Source organism: Dendroctonus ponderosae, unplaced genomic scaffold, assembly GCF_020466585.1.
Source record: "Dendroctonus ponderosae isolate FM_Combo_2020 unplaced genomic scaffold, Dpon_F_20191213v2 Dpon_F_20191213_1, whole genome shotgun sequence".
Lineage (NCBI taxonomy): Eukaryota > Metazoa > Arthropoda > Insecta > Coleoptera > Curculionidae > Dendroctonus > Dendroctonus ponderosae.
In genome coordinates, this window is record NW_026017110.1 from 17660485 (window position 1) to 17676569 (window position 16085).

Genomic DNA, 16085 nt, shown 5'->3' on the forward strand with positions numbered 1-16085 from the left:
TAAACGTGAAAAACTTTCGTTGGACGAATTTTCTTGTAAACTTCATATTTACTGAGATATCGCACTTTGACGCACTAATGAGCAACCCTGTATATACATATATACTTAAAAGGTTTTTAAAAAGAGCTAGAATGAAGCCAGAGGTTGGTTGTTATAACATTAAAAGGCGTAGTTTTTAAGCTGCTGGTTTTAGGTCCGAGCTGAAGTTGTTTCTGCATGGTGCACAAGAATTTGATAGCGTTTCACAATTTATTGAAGAAATTTGAGCAAAGCAGATTTATGGATTTATGTGTTAGTGAATCAGTTCAAACTGATGTACCTAACTGAAGAACATTCAAGTCGTGTTTTTCAGAATTTAGATTTTTGCAATTCAATAATGTACACCTTGCAAGCAAAAGTTCAAGTGATGGATGTAAATGAGAATTATTTTTGTCGAATCTGATATTATTGTGATAAAAGATCCGATGGTGGTCGAATTATCAGCCAATCGAATTGTACCAATTTGGTGAGACATCAAATTTCCGTCTCGCTCGGTGGACAAGAGATAGAAATAGAACAAAAATTACTACGTCACTGCCAAAAAGCTTGGGACACATTATATTAAAAATGCAATTTCTAATAATAAATCTATAAAAAATGTCAGCTGATAAAACTATGGAAGGTTAGGGTTCACTTTACTTTTTACGGTGAATTAATCTTGATAAGCGCTAACACTTAGAACATTTAATAAACTGTAAAAACTACAGTTACTAATTACGTAGTACAAGTACAAAAAAATCAAGTACGGTAACAAATAAAAATGGGAAAAAAACAGAATTTGCGAGAGAAAATGCTTCAAGTTAATTTAATCTGATACTAAACTGGCACCACTTATGTAAGCATTCCAACAATTAAAACAAAAAAAACAAAACATTACGTAAAACGATTTGTGTTTTTCATTCCGCTACATTTCAGGGGAAGAAATACATTTTCTACCAATCGATCACGCGGTTTTTCTTTGCAAACACGTGCAAGTTTATATCACTACAATGCTTTGTTAGATTTCACTATCGCTAAAGATGTAACATAATTCATCGAAACAATTAAATTTATGTAATGTTTTATCTTTTTTCAGTTACATCTTCAGCAACTAAGTTTAACGATGAGTTGCACTTGGATACTTCTCAATGAATCTTGCACGTGTTTTAAGGTTTTAAATAGTCAATTGCTTTATCCAAACCAAACTTTTTAGTCTGTTAGTCTGTTCTAAATAAATAAATCAATAATCAATTGCTGTTACTTGTGAACAAATTACTTTTGCTCACTTGCTAAAAATAACTATGATAAACAGTCTATCACATTCAAAATGTTGAAACTTAAATGTTGCCGGAATTCTCAGGTACATTTCGCAAGCTGGAACTAATGTAAAGAAGTATTGGACAAAAGCAGTTACAGGTTACTTAGTATAACCACGAATTTGCACAAAAGGTCCATCAATAAAAACACAGCAAGTATTCTAGCAATTGTTAGGATCTTTTGTGAATTCTAGCAGCTGCACCTGGTAGTAGTCCATTTTGTGCAGTAGCCAAAGGCAAAGAATTATTTCAAGTTGTCTTTAAGCCGGTGAATGTATGCGCAAGTAATAGAGTTGAGCAACAAATCACTACCAGTGAGATTTTTTCACAGCGCTTAATAATTAATAAACTGTGATTTAAAACGTGATTGACTCAAAGGTGATATTAAAGAGTGATTTTTTCACGATTTAGTGATCATATATAGCGAATATTTTTGTACCTATTTTCACTCAAATCAAAATAGCAAAAAAAGTCAAAAATAAAAATAAAATACAGCTTGTACACAAAGAGTTAAGAACTACATATGCTATTCGTTCTGTATAAAACATTAATTTTTTGTTCCGATTTTAATATTTTTCCAGAAAGTTTTTAGAACTTTTAGAGTACATGGGTTTTCAAAATGTGTAGCCAGTTGCTAGTTGCAGAGGCTGTTATTTTTTAGTGTCCTTAAAATAATTTGTTCTTTAAGTATAAAATATAATTTGTTGAATACCTAAATTTAAAAATATATGAATTACAAATGTTTTAAAATTGTTTCTGCAAGTGACGCACAATTGCCCATCAACTTATGACGCTGCTATATCACGAAAACGGCAACCACAAGTGAAATCACATTGATAGGTTAAATTCACAGTTAAAAAGAAATCACATTCACAGTTATATCAGTGATTTTAAAATCACGCTTTAGCTCATCTCTAGCAAATAATACACACAACACTTTTAACCATTTGCTGCCTTAACATATTTACAACCCCACACAGTTTTTTTTGCTACAATCGTGTAGTTACTACAATGTATTATTTAACTAGTGCGATTCCCAGGAAGCATGAGAAGAAGCAACATTACACAGCAAAAATGTCTATGAAATCATTCTGATTGATGTTACCTTATTGTTGCAGCCGATTATTAATCTCAACAAGGTAATTTATATTTAAGCCATTAACACGCACGATTTGAAAGACAAAAATTGAAAATTTGTTTCCTAATCATAAAGTTTTCCGATTGTTCAATGAAAAGCATTCATATTTTTTCAGAAAATTACTCAATTCTTACCTGTACATGTTGGTCAATTGATTGTGCGTGCCCGTATTTGCCTTCTAGTGGACTCGTACCATCACATGATAGGGGCCTGTAAAATAAAATGAGTTATAACAGAGCATGTTTTAATTTAACTAGACATGCAATTATTATAAAACAACGCGAACTGATAATTAAAATCATCCCTTTTAATCACGGAACCCGAAAAGTGTATTCTTCTATCGCCAATTAAAACGAAAAATTATTGCATACAACTATTTTTTCGTTAATGCAATTTATCTAAATTAGTACAAAAAATAAAATAGCATATATTTCTCTATTGTACAGCGTTTATAATCAGTCGAATGATTTAGCCACATAGTTAAAGTTCGATACTGTCCAACAGAGCAGGTGAAATCAATAAACAGGAATGCTATAAAATGGACTCAGACCCATATTTTATTGATCGTGCGAAAAGTTAACCACTTTTGCATCATTCAGCAAAATCACCAAGATGAAATAACTATAAAAGAAACCTTGAAACGAGAAGAAAGTGCGCTGTTATCCTTGACCTACAGGGAATTTAAGTTTATGGGTAAACTCCAACCAGTAGATAAGAAAGCATGTATATAAAATGAACTGTTACGAAATCGTATTTGGACTTTTCTTCCTGGATCTAAAGAAAATTGAAACGATTAAAGTTGATACAAAAAAAAACGCAGTTACCTGAAGTGCCTGAAAATATAACATGATAAACACAACTGATTAAATGATCTTGTGCTTAATTAATGACCATGATGATAATCAATAAAAGATGCCTATTTAGGGCTGTGGGTTTTCGGTCAATAGATGGTGGAAAAAATGATTGAACACTATTTTTCATGGGCCAACGTTTCGACTATATTTGAGTCATCCTCAGGGTCAAACACACAGACCAAAATAGTCACCATGATGGCACCTCAATGACATTTCGTTTTCTCAGTGAAAAACTAAAAAAAATCCATTTCAACTGATATTTATTTCTATTTTCCTTAGCATTTTAGCCTATAAAGCAGCTACCATTTGTAAATCCCCCGTAGAGGAAATACATCTCGCAGGACAGGAAATTTCTTTGTCAATTGTATTAAAGTTTACCTGAAAAAGGGTCTTTTACGATCGATATATGCTCTTAAGAGAAATTTATTTATTGACGGTTTTAAGGTAGATACCTGGGTTGCTACATGTGCAGCAACGTTTTATTAATGATTCTATTGGTTCTGCAAAATTTAAAAAAATTGTCGTCCAATATCAAGACTAAAACCTCTAAATATTAGCAAAAAATCCATGTGACTTACTGCGTCGTCAATGTTTTTGACATTCCTATTTTTGTTACGTCTATTTGACATTTTCCATTCATGCGTATCTGTCACAATGTAAATAAAACGATTATTCAAACTTCATGCATTCAGATTTTAATTGAAACCCTTAAACGTTTAATTGGTAAAATGTGTTTGTGTTAAGCGGAAAGTAGCAGAAAAAAAAACATTTTTCTTGGGTCAACGTTTCGACTATATTTAAACCATCGCCCGGGTTCATTTAGTTCAGTTATTTTCTGCCATGAACAAAAGTGATACCACAGTATATAATTCAACTTAAAAAGGCGACAAAATACGATTATTCATAAAATAAACTTTAAAGAAGTTTTTAAGAAATATCTGAGTTCCTCATAGAAAAGCTTTGGTATCAGAAAGAACCAATGAGAGGTTTAAAAAAACTCTATTTGCGATCAATTATAGGATAAGTTTATTCTTGGATTGTACTATCGACTTTCAATTTATTGTAAACTTTGTCATTTTCTGGCGATTTAAGAGTAGCCCCACATTTTGCATTTAGAGTTTCTGCGTACCTCTAATAATTAAATCGCCAGAAGCTGTATAAATGTATGCAGCTCGGTGACCGAGCAGCAGAATTAAAAAAATAATTTTTCATTTTCTTATTACTCCAGGCCAGATTGAAACGTTCATGGGAAAGAAGACTGTTACTTACACCTGGAAAAACTATCAGAAATACTGCAATTTTCAATAGTAGATGACATAAAATACTCAAGTTGACTAAAAACCGCGCTGGTATTTTGCATTATAATACTTCATTTGAACAATTTGACTATAATGAGAAGCAAATTATAAATTGCCGAAAAAGTGATGTAACTCAAAAAGACATTCGAGAAAAATGTGTACCAACTTAGTATCTCGATTTTTACAAATTTATAAGAAAGACGGCTAAACTTTTCAAATTCTCCCAAGTTATATGACAAAAATTAGAGCGCCTGATAAGCAGTCGTTTAAATATAATCGCAAATAGCAAGTAACAATATTTCACTTTGCTCTACTAAGAACGGCTTTCTTAAGGTGTGATCGTTTTCTTTCCCATGAAAGATATAGCCAAAAGTGTATGTATACGTAGGCAATTAAAAGAGGTGCTCGACTGTACCTGAGAAACTATTAATCCTACATTCTGGGACATATGAAATATTGTTTTCGTTCTTAGAATGACTCAACCATGGACAGCAATAATACAACTGTTGTATCAGGAAAGTTTTACGATAGGTTAAAGGTAGGTAGATTTATTGAGGTAGGTTTATTAAGCTTCTGAGAAAATGTGTGAAGTGACCAAAAATAGGAAAAACAGTCAAAGCCATTCATTCTACTTACTTTCTATTCCCACCAGACTGGCTAAGTACCTCTTGACGCCTATTGGATTTTCGTTTTAAGTATTGGGGGTTAAGAGCAGAATGAACACGTTTAGACTCGTTAAAAACACGTTGCTTTTAATCGAGAATTGAAAGTCTAGAGAAGTTTTTTCGCGAAAAAAATGCGTTTAATTATAAAAGCTAGAAACTTTATTTGGAACCGGTCAAAATGCACTATAGACAAGGAAGCTTTTTATAAAGCTCCAACGTTATTAAATGAACATTTAGCTTTGTAGGTTATGTGGCGTTGGAACAATCAGAAATAAGTCAAATTGGAAAAAAATTGTTTTGCCCAATTGACTATAAAGTACAGTAAATATTCACTTATTGAAGTTGACATAACAAAGTGGATCAACATTTGTACAAAATCAGTAGGACAATCTGAATCGTCAACATGGTTTAGGGAGAGGCATGTGAGAATAACATGCAGCTCAAAAGCTCATCAAATCAAAGCATCAAAAATCGTAAAAGAGAAATATAAAAGGAAATTAGAAGCAATAAAGAGGGGACAAAAATATATTCTGCTGGGTTGGTAGTTTCTACAAAGCAACCTTCCTTTCCTACCATGCTGTTCAAATGGTATAATTAGAAATAATATTCCATAGAACCTCTAGCAATAAAATATCCGAGTTCCTGTATGAATAGAAAAAGTGAAGATTTCCTTTTTCTGAATTTAGCGGTAGGGAAAATCACACGTTTTTCAGATAGTGTGACTTTTGTCTAATGTTCACAATAGGGTAGTGAAAAATGACTAGATTTTGGGATGCATAAAACCGATCCCACTTTACACCTCCTTCGTAAATGTTCAGTATGAAATTCAATATTGCTGGCAGATATCTATAGAACGTCCACATTGACTTATGCAAACCAAAGTATACTACCATTAGAAGGCCACCAACAGGACAATTTAACTTTAATGTGGCGACTTTATTAGTTGCTGCACCTTAATCGTTTGTTCAGTTTATAGGAATTTTTCGATTAACATGTTTAAAACATTATTTTTCGGTATACCCTAGTGATTATTAAACCCCCATTATGACTAGAAGAAAAACCACGAGCACAAAAAGCATATTGAGAGATATGCGAGACGCATTTGATTCAAACACTAATCTCATGCTTTTTTCTCTATTTATTTAAATTGGGTCAATTATTGAAGGTTACCATATATGAGCGTAAAGCGTTGACTCAGGCTGTGTTTGATAAATCGAGCGATATATTGCGGATTGCAAAAATTGTCTGGGAGTTATTTGTTGTTTGCTAACTGTGCAATGACGATGTTGCCAGCGATACAGTTATTTCTTTCTTTTTATTTCGCTTTAGATGTTGAAAATATGTATTGCGTGCATTGTTTAACAAATTAATTTAAAAAAAATAGGCATAAGCAAGTAATTTGGCCTTGGCTCATCTGCTATGATCTACACATCGTTACCGGCACAAAACAACAGAACTAAACCATTGAAATATGTGTTGGTTTTAATGAAATTGCACCAATTTATTGTGACAGCAATATCCAAGATTAAAGCCGATGACTTATTGGCCAATAAATCGCGGAAACGTGCGCAGTGTAATACCGGCAACGAATGAGTACTTTCAACAGAAACGAATAATTTTAATCGACTGTTTTCAATATTGGCGTCAATGGTAATTCATTAACAAAAAACTGCGATACAAATGTGCAAGTATCGTAGCAAAATACATTAAACAGCTGAAAATGAAAATTTCACGCTATCTTCATCCCAAGTAAATTGAACCCATCCTCCCCTCATTTGGGCGTACTCAACAAAAATGTAAAAAACGAGCTGGCTTGCCGCTTCAAGGATCGGGGTATCCATCAGTTTGTCCCCTTGGCTGGGGTTCAATTCAACATGCTGGTGCTCCACGCGGGCTCTAAATAGGGTCGTCGACCGGAATTTAACTAACAGGGACGCCACTGGTGCCAGGGGGGTGGATGCCCAGATCATCAGATTTGATTTGTTTTGGCTGTCTCCGCATAAGTAATGAACTTTTGTTCTCTCTATTCTTCAATCTATTGGAATCACATCGCCACATGCCAATTCTTTGCGCTTCAGAAGCACCTGGACGGACACTTTGATGCGCGTCTAACTGATTAAGCTGCAGGTTTACTGTTGGGACATGGCATATAATACATGAATAAACAACAACACAAAAATTTAAATGGTAAGAATGTATTGCCTTCTTATCATCAGGGTTGATCGGCAATTGCAACCTTGCTGATTTGTTAATAATAAAAGCATGATTTGATCATTTAATTCGAATGAATGGTCTTTGGATAGTCTTTTTATAATCTTTCTTTCCAATTAGAAATATCTCTTCAGCATTCTGAACTACCATAACATTTCTGCTTATAAACCCATTTCTATATCCACTAAAGGTGATTAGTGTGTATTCAAATAGGAAGCACCCTGTTCTGCTATTATACTTTTATTAGACAAAGTAATTTTATTTTAATTACTTATTGAATCGATTTCTTTAAAGTACTTTCTAAGGAACCCAACAATCCAATTATTGTGTGTATAATGGGCTTGTAATTATTGCAATTAGGAATGTTGCTGCTGGTTCAGAACGAATCACTTAACTACCGAACAGTATAGGCTAATGTACAGGGCTATTCAACATTGGCATTTTTTTTCATGCAGCATTGAAGATTGAGTTTTTCAATATCAATCAAATTGATCGATGTGTATAGTCTTTTTTCACATTTCTGCAGTAGGACTAATTTACGCCCCTACTATGCTCTCAGCTCGGTCAACGACTTATCATAACGTCCACATGCTATTGAATAATTCGTTTAGGAAGTATACAGGGTGGCCAGTCACAACTTGTAACAAGCGAATATGCTTTATTAACCCAAAATATTGTCAGCGATGCGACGTTGTCGCTTTTATGTTTACTTGTACCTGCAACTTCGATATTTTAAATGAGAAACTCTGTGGATTATTGCACGTTCACATAATGATTCTTATACCAATTTAAAGCTGCTTCTGGAGTACTAAATAATATTCATATTTTTTATCCATCAATACATGGCTTCAAGACATCTCGAATTACAAGATTTCGATATGAAAATTCTAAGTTTTGGGCCTGGGTTTGGAAAACTCTGTCTAAACCTCACATGCAGCAATTTGTTTTAAATTAAACAGGGTGCCTTCAAATTAGTGATGTTTCAGCCAAAGCTTCTTTTGTTGTTCGAAAGTTGTCGACTATTTTGACGTATTTGTTGAAGATAGACATGAAATGTCATAATTGTGGGACATTTTCTAATGCTTCAAATCAGTTGTCAGCTTGACAGTCAAGAAAGTTTCAAAAATAGGTTTGTAAGCTTCTTAATACAGTGATTTAGTAATTAGTAAAATGGAGAGAAAAAACAATTCAAAAGAAGTTATTTTTCGTCACTGCCAAGCTGACGACTGGTTTGTAGCATTGAATGTAGCATAGCAACCACGGCATTCATAGATTTTTTCAACAAACACGTCAAAATATTGGAATTTTTGCAAAAAATTTGACGCTTTAAGTACCTATAGGAACATAATACATACATGGTGATTCAAAATTGGCGCCTAATGGCTATAGTGGTTCACCACAACACAAACAGATAATTGGATAGGTAGCCTTTGTCAATAATAACACGCATTTGTCAAACTGTGACTTACTGTGAAGCTCCTTTCACAAAATGTACACCAACAGCGAACTTGCGACTGGTTATGGGGAAATGCCACAGTAACATAGTAGAAGCTGTAAAAACTTACACCACCAAAGGGGTAGAGACAGTGGACGATTGCCCCAAAAATGTTGACAAGGTTATCCTAACCTCAAAGTATTTCATTGCCACCTTTACACTCTGTGTTTTGAGTTTACCCATGGTTACTAAAGTGTGTAATAATTAAGACGCAACAGATATTTGCGTAAAGTAAATTAGGCAGTTTACCTTGAAAAACATTGTTACCATCCTTCTGATCTAGTTTTTTGCAAATATCTCAGTTATCAATAACAATTATGTCTTTTTACTATTTTTCCTATGCTTCCAAAACATCCCCAGGCAACACCTGCAGAGGAATAACGTCAATCTTGAATCACCTTGTATACCATTTCATAGAGAATGCCGTGGTTTTCCCGCACACGAACTAAATGTACAGGATATCCCATGTGAAAAAATTGAATTGGAGTTGTATTTATATATTTGTAGTCAAACATGAGTCATTTGAACACGCAAAAAATAAATATTATTTAATATTTCAGAAACCACTTTAGATAGGTATATGAATCGTTAAGCAAAAATAATCAGATCTATAAGGCTATCTAAATATTAAATCATATACAGGGTGTTTCGTTGTAAATACTTTCTCATAAAAGTGCTAACACAAAATTTTTATACAAAAATATATATACATATATTTTTATATATACACTTTAAGTATCCTTTCGTAAGGGTAATAATTAGCATGTTTTGTAGTTTGACCGAACTAGGACTTAATATTGGCATATGGTTAGGAGATATTGACCTTTCGTCCAGGTGCAAAAGTCGCACAGTTGCCTAATTTATTTTTTTACAAAAACCTCAGCTTTGTTTGCCCTACTAGCCAACATTTTTATTCGAGTTAGTTGTATTAGACATGTATATCTGAAAGCGTACAGATTCAAAACATCGGCAGCTAATTAATTGCTATGTTTATTTTACAAGATCAACAACAAATAATCTACAGCTTGAATATTTTGCAAATAAAACTCGCTTTAACTACTCAACAACAAAATGTTTGCTTCTAAAGTGGTGTTATTGCAAGTTCCGAACATTGAGTCTAATTTTAATATAAAAACACACTTTTCTTTGAATCAATTTGAAAAAATTACTATGCGATAAGTTTTTACAATATAAGTTAACGAAATATGCTGGAAACAACCTAGTAAGGATGTAGTCAGTTTGCACGATTAAATCGCAACTTGACAGAACATTTGAATATAATCCCGTAAAAAAATAAAAACAGAAAAGAAAAATGAAAAAAAAACTTTTCAAATGGACGCTAATTAGGATTACATAGACAGTTTCGTCCCCTGGGAGTTTTTATTTGCAAAAAAGCGAGTTAAGAAAGAAAACAAGAAACGCAGGTTCAAAATAACGAATCAAAAAAGCACCAAACTTGTCTCTAGTACAGATTTAAATACAAAGAACTATTAAAAAAAAAATTACATTCAAATAATTGGAAAATCGATAGGTGAAAGAAGAACAAACTTTCAAATCAATCACATCCGTATAAAACAAAAAAATTGTTGGGTGCGTGCGGAAAAATAATCGTAGCGGTCAGCGAGATGACTACTGAAAGTTCGAGACAATTCGAGGGATTTGGAATCGGGAATGTTCCGTAATTTAATCAGCGTATTCGAGTGTTGCCAAACGGCTATATGTATAAAGTATAAAGCAAGCGCGACGCCCCTACTTAGTCAGTAAACGAGCGCTATTAAATCAAGGTTAAGCAGTAATGCGATTATTGTTGGTAATAATTCGGGTTGAGACTATTAAATTGGGCTTACAAACAGAGCGAGTTACTGGAATCTTTCGGACCTCAAAAACGCAACAATACACTTGACACTTCATTTATTTATACAAAAATTAATGAAGTGTGCACCACAAACAACATTACTAACTAATTTTATTGAATAAGACTTATTTTCTGGAAGTTTTGCATCAGTATTTTGTCTCCATCACGAGACTGCGATCTTCCACATCACGTGCCATGACAATAAATGTCCCAATTCATGCACTCATTACATGAGTTTTGTCCCCGTTTATCCGTAACTTATCACAAAATTATTGGCAAAATATGCCTTGTTTTTTGTGATATAGACTTGCCAATTGACCTGCTTTTAAGTTTAAGCACATGTTATCACTTCCCAGATTGCCCAGTTGACCTTTGAAATGTTAAACGACAAGACCCGGAGCGTTTGCTTATTTGATCGCTATTATTTACATACAATGTGAAAATTAAACATCTAACACTCAGATTGACTAGGGCGTACGGCATTTTGCAGATTGCCTAAAATACCGTAGTCAATGTGCAGATTGCCCAAAGTAGTAGCGATTCTGCAAAATGCCTGGCGAGTATATACAGGATGCAGCAATATTAAGAATTTTCATATGAAACGCTTTTTTTGTTATTAGTTTGAGCTTGAGTGTCAGCTTTTGTTATTAGTTTTTAAACCACTCAAAACCAGTTATTCATCAACGTTTTTAAAATGGCAATAATGACTTGAACGCAAAAAGTAACTTTTGGAACAGCGGTGGATTTTTTGAGAACTTATCTACCTGAATGCAGGGATTGCCGCCCTTCTTTTTGATCAAAAATTGATAGAATCCGAATGATCTCGACTAGGAATTGGGTGTGAGTAATCGAAATATGTAATATAATCATTGAACTACCTAAACACAGTGTGAATTAAATAATTTTATTTCTAAGTGAACTGACTACATCTCTCTCCTAGTTGATTATTGGAATACCAACTGAATATTCTTAACTCTAAAAGTTACATATAGTCTGTACGCTATAACTTTGGTCGCACGTCATCAATGTCGGTCCAGCGTTGTTGCCATAAAATAGGTACATGCAACAAGCAAACGTTATGTGTTAATAAAAAATTTCCGCTAAATCCACGATCGATTCGGCAGCATTGTAATTTTCACCAACCTAATAATTGAAAAAATGAACATAAATATTCAACATCGCTTTAAATCAGGTAGTATTCTAAACTTTTTTGGTATTTTATGATTGCTTGAGGTACTTTAATGCCCAAACACAAACAAAAAAGTTTCGACTTCACACAAATTTCATGCATAATTGTTTTTATGTTGGTAGTCAAATTTCGTCACTGATGACGTGCGACCAAAGTTATAGCGTACAGACTAGATTCTTCATCCCACTGTATTTCTGGGATAATCCAGCGCAACTTCGAACAAACACGAGTCGTTTCTATGGACTATTATTAAATATCCGACGTTATCTTATCGGTAAAATGGAATAATTGCCTCGAGCCTGGCCACATGACAATTTCGGTGAGCTTCTCTCACCATGTGTAAAGTCGTCAATATCCAAGCACACCCGTGTGGTTGCGTAGGTAAACTTCCACAAACTCTAAATATAAATCCCATTAAAGGCAAATTATTTTTATTTTCAGATAATCAAACAACTCTCACAATATTGGCGATATTTTTAGTAAATCTCACTTCAATTTGCATGTGCAAAAAAATAGATTACTACATTCACTTCACATCAGAAGGCGCCAACGCGTTAAGCGTATGGCCACAAGCATTGTTTTTTTTGGCTGCTTGCATGCTTGCCATTTAAGTGTTTTTTATCATTCTACTTTACGGATGTGTACTTACTTGTTATTGCAAAACATTGATGAACGTTTATGCAGTTTTCTTGTGGGAGTCTGTTCATAAATCAGCAACATGACAAAAATATAAAATAATTGTCTTGCACCAAGCACTGAGAATTTTGTTCCCGCAACTGAACTGCTGAAGGAATTCCAGTAATTATACGAAACATTTGCAGTTTTCTACACACAGGAACAAGCACTAACGCAACCATGGAAAAGGATTCTGAGGTTTCGAATATATTTTTGTTAACTCAAGTTTTAAATATACAAGTTAGGTACAACTGGACCTTTCCAGCCCCTTGGTTAGATTCCTTTTTATCTAAAACCGTTCCTTTAACACAAAAACAGCACTAGATCTAAACATTAAGGCTTGTAAACAGCATAAACTGACTCAAACGCTGTGAAGTGACCAATTGACCAATGACAATTGAGATGTGCATTCCATTTAAAAAAGCGTTATCATCTTTTCGCACGTGTACCTACCATTCTTTGAATTACTCTACTAAACTTTTCATTACCTTTTATCCAAACAACAATTTACTTCGAATAATATCAAACTACTGATAACATTCCAACAGCATTTATAGCAGAAATAATAATAGGATGGTTATAAAACAAGGCCACGTCGTCAATACATTGATAAAACTATTTAGTGAAATGGGGCGCAAAAAGGTTGAAGTTGAATTGAAAAGCCTTGCCAGAAAAAAATTATAGCCAGCCAGCCAATCAGCTGTTAAATGCGTGTAATCAGTCTCGACCTGTATGTTCGCATTGAAGGTCACTATTTAGAATAAACGCCACACTTAATTCAGTCAGGCGCAGATAACAGAAAACAAATCCATTTTACTTACTTTAATGGGTCGAAATTTACCGAAATACCTATGCATAAAATATACGCACTCATTTCAAAAACAGTGAATAAAACTATGGTTTTTTCAATTATACTAATATTGTTCATTCAGTATGAGGTTTCTTTTTTAAATGAGAACGCTGCTAATTTGTTTTTAATGAATTTTGTTACTTGGAGAGTGAGAAATATTTCAACGTGGTTGTTTATACATACAAAATGGTTAAAAATATACGAATTGAGGGGATGAGGCGTTTTTGTGTGGCAATATTTTCAAATGATGCGAAATGCAGACAAGTTTTTTGAACCTTCAAATAAAATAATCTAAAACAAACATTAAACTCTTTTGCTAAAAAACAATATGAAACACGATCAACTATATTAAATGCAAATAAAACGTTTTTTTAAATGTGAGCTTTCAATTCATTCTCACAAACAACTCTGTTTCTGCGTAATGTACTTCCTCCTCCTCTGCTGTATAAAAAATTATTTATTTGCATCTCAAGCCCCAATTTTTGACTGGCGCTTTTCGTTTTATGACTGAAAAAAAGTGATATTTGCAAAAACTGCAATTGCATCAAAATGATTCTTATAACCATAAGAAAACAGAAATTTGGAGAATGGATGAAAAATCACTTGGGGCGCTCACACGGCATTGTCGGAATTATTCGTTTTTATTATAAATTCGGTAAACATTTACTACGAAGTAATTAATGAACATAATATTTACTTTATATGGAGTAATCCCAAATAAATTTAAAGGTTCCGAAATTGAAAATGGTATGGTATGGTGAGACTACAACAAGTCTCTTTAGAAAAGCGGTCGACAAAGTACAGATTGCGCTAATGATTGCCAACGTTCTAAGAGGACAGGGCACTTAGAGAAGAAGAGAATTGAAAACATTTCAAAACGAACAAAATTGAGCAGTTTCTCTAAAATTTACACGCAACTGGTATTCCGTATCTCTTCAAAGATTCGTGTAATTCGACAAGTTTTCAAAGTACTAATAAATAAAAGTACACAAGATTCTTAAAAATCATGTATAAACAGGCTAATAAAATATGTAAAACGTTACTAGAACTTTTCAAAAGTGCTAACTGTTGTAGATTTTCAAGATCCAAGTTTTTCATATTTTTGCTTTAATTTATTTATTTATTTAATTAATTATTAATTAATTCACTATTTAATTTCATACTTTCATTTTTGTTAAAAGCTATTACAGAAAAAATGGTTTTAGTTGTAGAACTATATTAACGACAATTTCTTGTTTTATTTTCATTTTTATAAAACTTTTTGGTGACAAAACTACTCACAACCTGCTCGCTTATTTTGTTGCTTTTCCAATAAGAATCAATTTAACTTTGACGATTAGCAGATAATATTACTAACTACCTAAAACTATAACAAAATCAACTAAACCAGTAAAGTTTCCTGTTATTTTATATAAAAGCATATTAAGGCGGTAATTCTGCAGAAAACGTAAAACAGCTTTTTCCTTTCCATCTGAATGTAGAATTGAACATTTGTTCGTTTTTTTTCGGATTGTATCCAATGTTAAAAATTACGTTAATTTTAGCGGACGATACACGGGTTGCTGTTTTTTAAATAGAATTTCACTGTACATTTCAGAAAAACATTTCTACGAGGCCTTTTTTCTCCAAACTGAACGAAATAATTCTTATTTGCCGTGCTCTGCTATATTTTGTAGATAGCATGGAGTATTAAATATTGAGTCAACTTTCTCGACGAATGAAACTCAAAAGAGCCTTTTCTATTTCCAACTGCATGCCAAATTGAAAAATATTTTTTAATTGCCGAAAAGACACCTGACATGCTCGGTTTTTTTCTTCGGAAAGTATCGAATATTAAATATTGAGTTTTTATTTTCATATTTTATCGAACGTCACAGCGGTTTTCGTTTTTTTTTCTCAATCGAAAACTGTGCATTTTTCTTGCTCGAAACTGAACGCATAATCTTGATTTGCCGTGCCGTGCGTTCTAGAAACTAAAGAAAACTAAAAAAAAAAAAAGTTTTAATATATTCGATCAATTTTCTCGACGAACAAAGCTATTTTATTTTTTTAAATCAGAAACTGAGTATTTCAGCAAAAAAACACAAAAGAGCTTTTTTGTTCCGAATTGAATGTGGAATTGCACAATATTGAATATTTGCCGAAACGACACTGGAATGCCCAGTTTCTTTCTTCGGAAAGAACCAATCGTTAATTTTATCGGATTGTGCAGCGGGTTTCGTTTTTTTAATCAAAATCTGCGCATTTCAGTAAAAAAGAACAGTCACCAAAATTAAGAGTTAAGACACAAAAGTCACAATAGAGCTTTTCGTTCCAAATTAAATGTAAATTTCAAAAATAATTCTGATTTTCCGAAAAGGCAATGGTGTGCTCTGCTTTTTCCTGGGAAGCATCGAATGTTAATATTGCGTTAATTATCTCTAAGAACTCCCCCACAATAACTGCAGACGGAAAAATAACACAACCGAAAAACGACGTAAGGTACCTTGGGATTACAATCGACCACAAACTGAAATTCACT

At 33.3% G+C, this 16085-nt stretch overlaps 1 protein-coding gene and 2 long non-coding RNA genes across 4 annotated transcripts in view; 2 read left to right on the plus strand and 1 right to left on the minus strand.

Annotated features, from left to right (window-relative positions):
• Positions 1–16085, minus strand: part of LOC109533438 (AN1-type zinc finger protein 6) — a 53425-nt gene that overhangs the window by 15043 nt on the left and 22297 nt on the right. For both annotated transcript variants that reach the window (XM_048660965.1, XM_048660967.1), the window contains exon 3: positions 2607–2682. The gene's annotated coding sequence lies outside the window, so the exon portion shown is untranslated. The remainder of the gene's footprint in view (positions 1–2606; positions 2683–16085) is intronic.
• LOC125502524 lies at positions 102–430 on the plus strand. Its single transcript, XR_007280292.1, has 2 exons — positions 102–143; positions 194–430. It is a non-coding gene; the product is annotated as an uncharacterized LOC125502524 (long non-coding RNA).
• LOC125502527 lies at positions 12141–12965 on the plus strand. The gene is made up of 2 exons (XR_007280295.1): positions 12141–12420; positions 12481–12965. It is a non-coding gene; the product is annotated as an uncharacterized LOC125502527 (long non-coding RNA).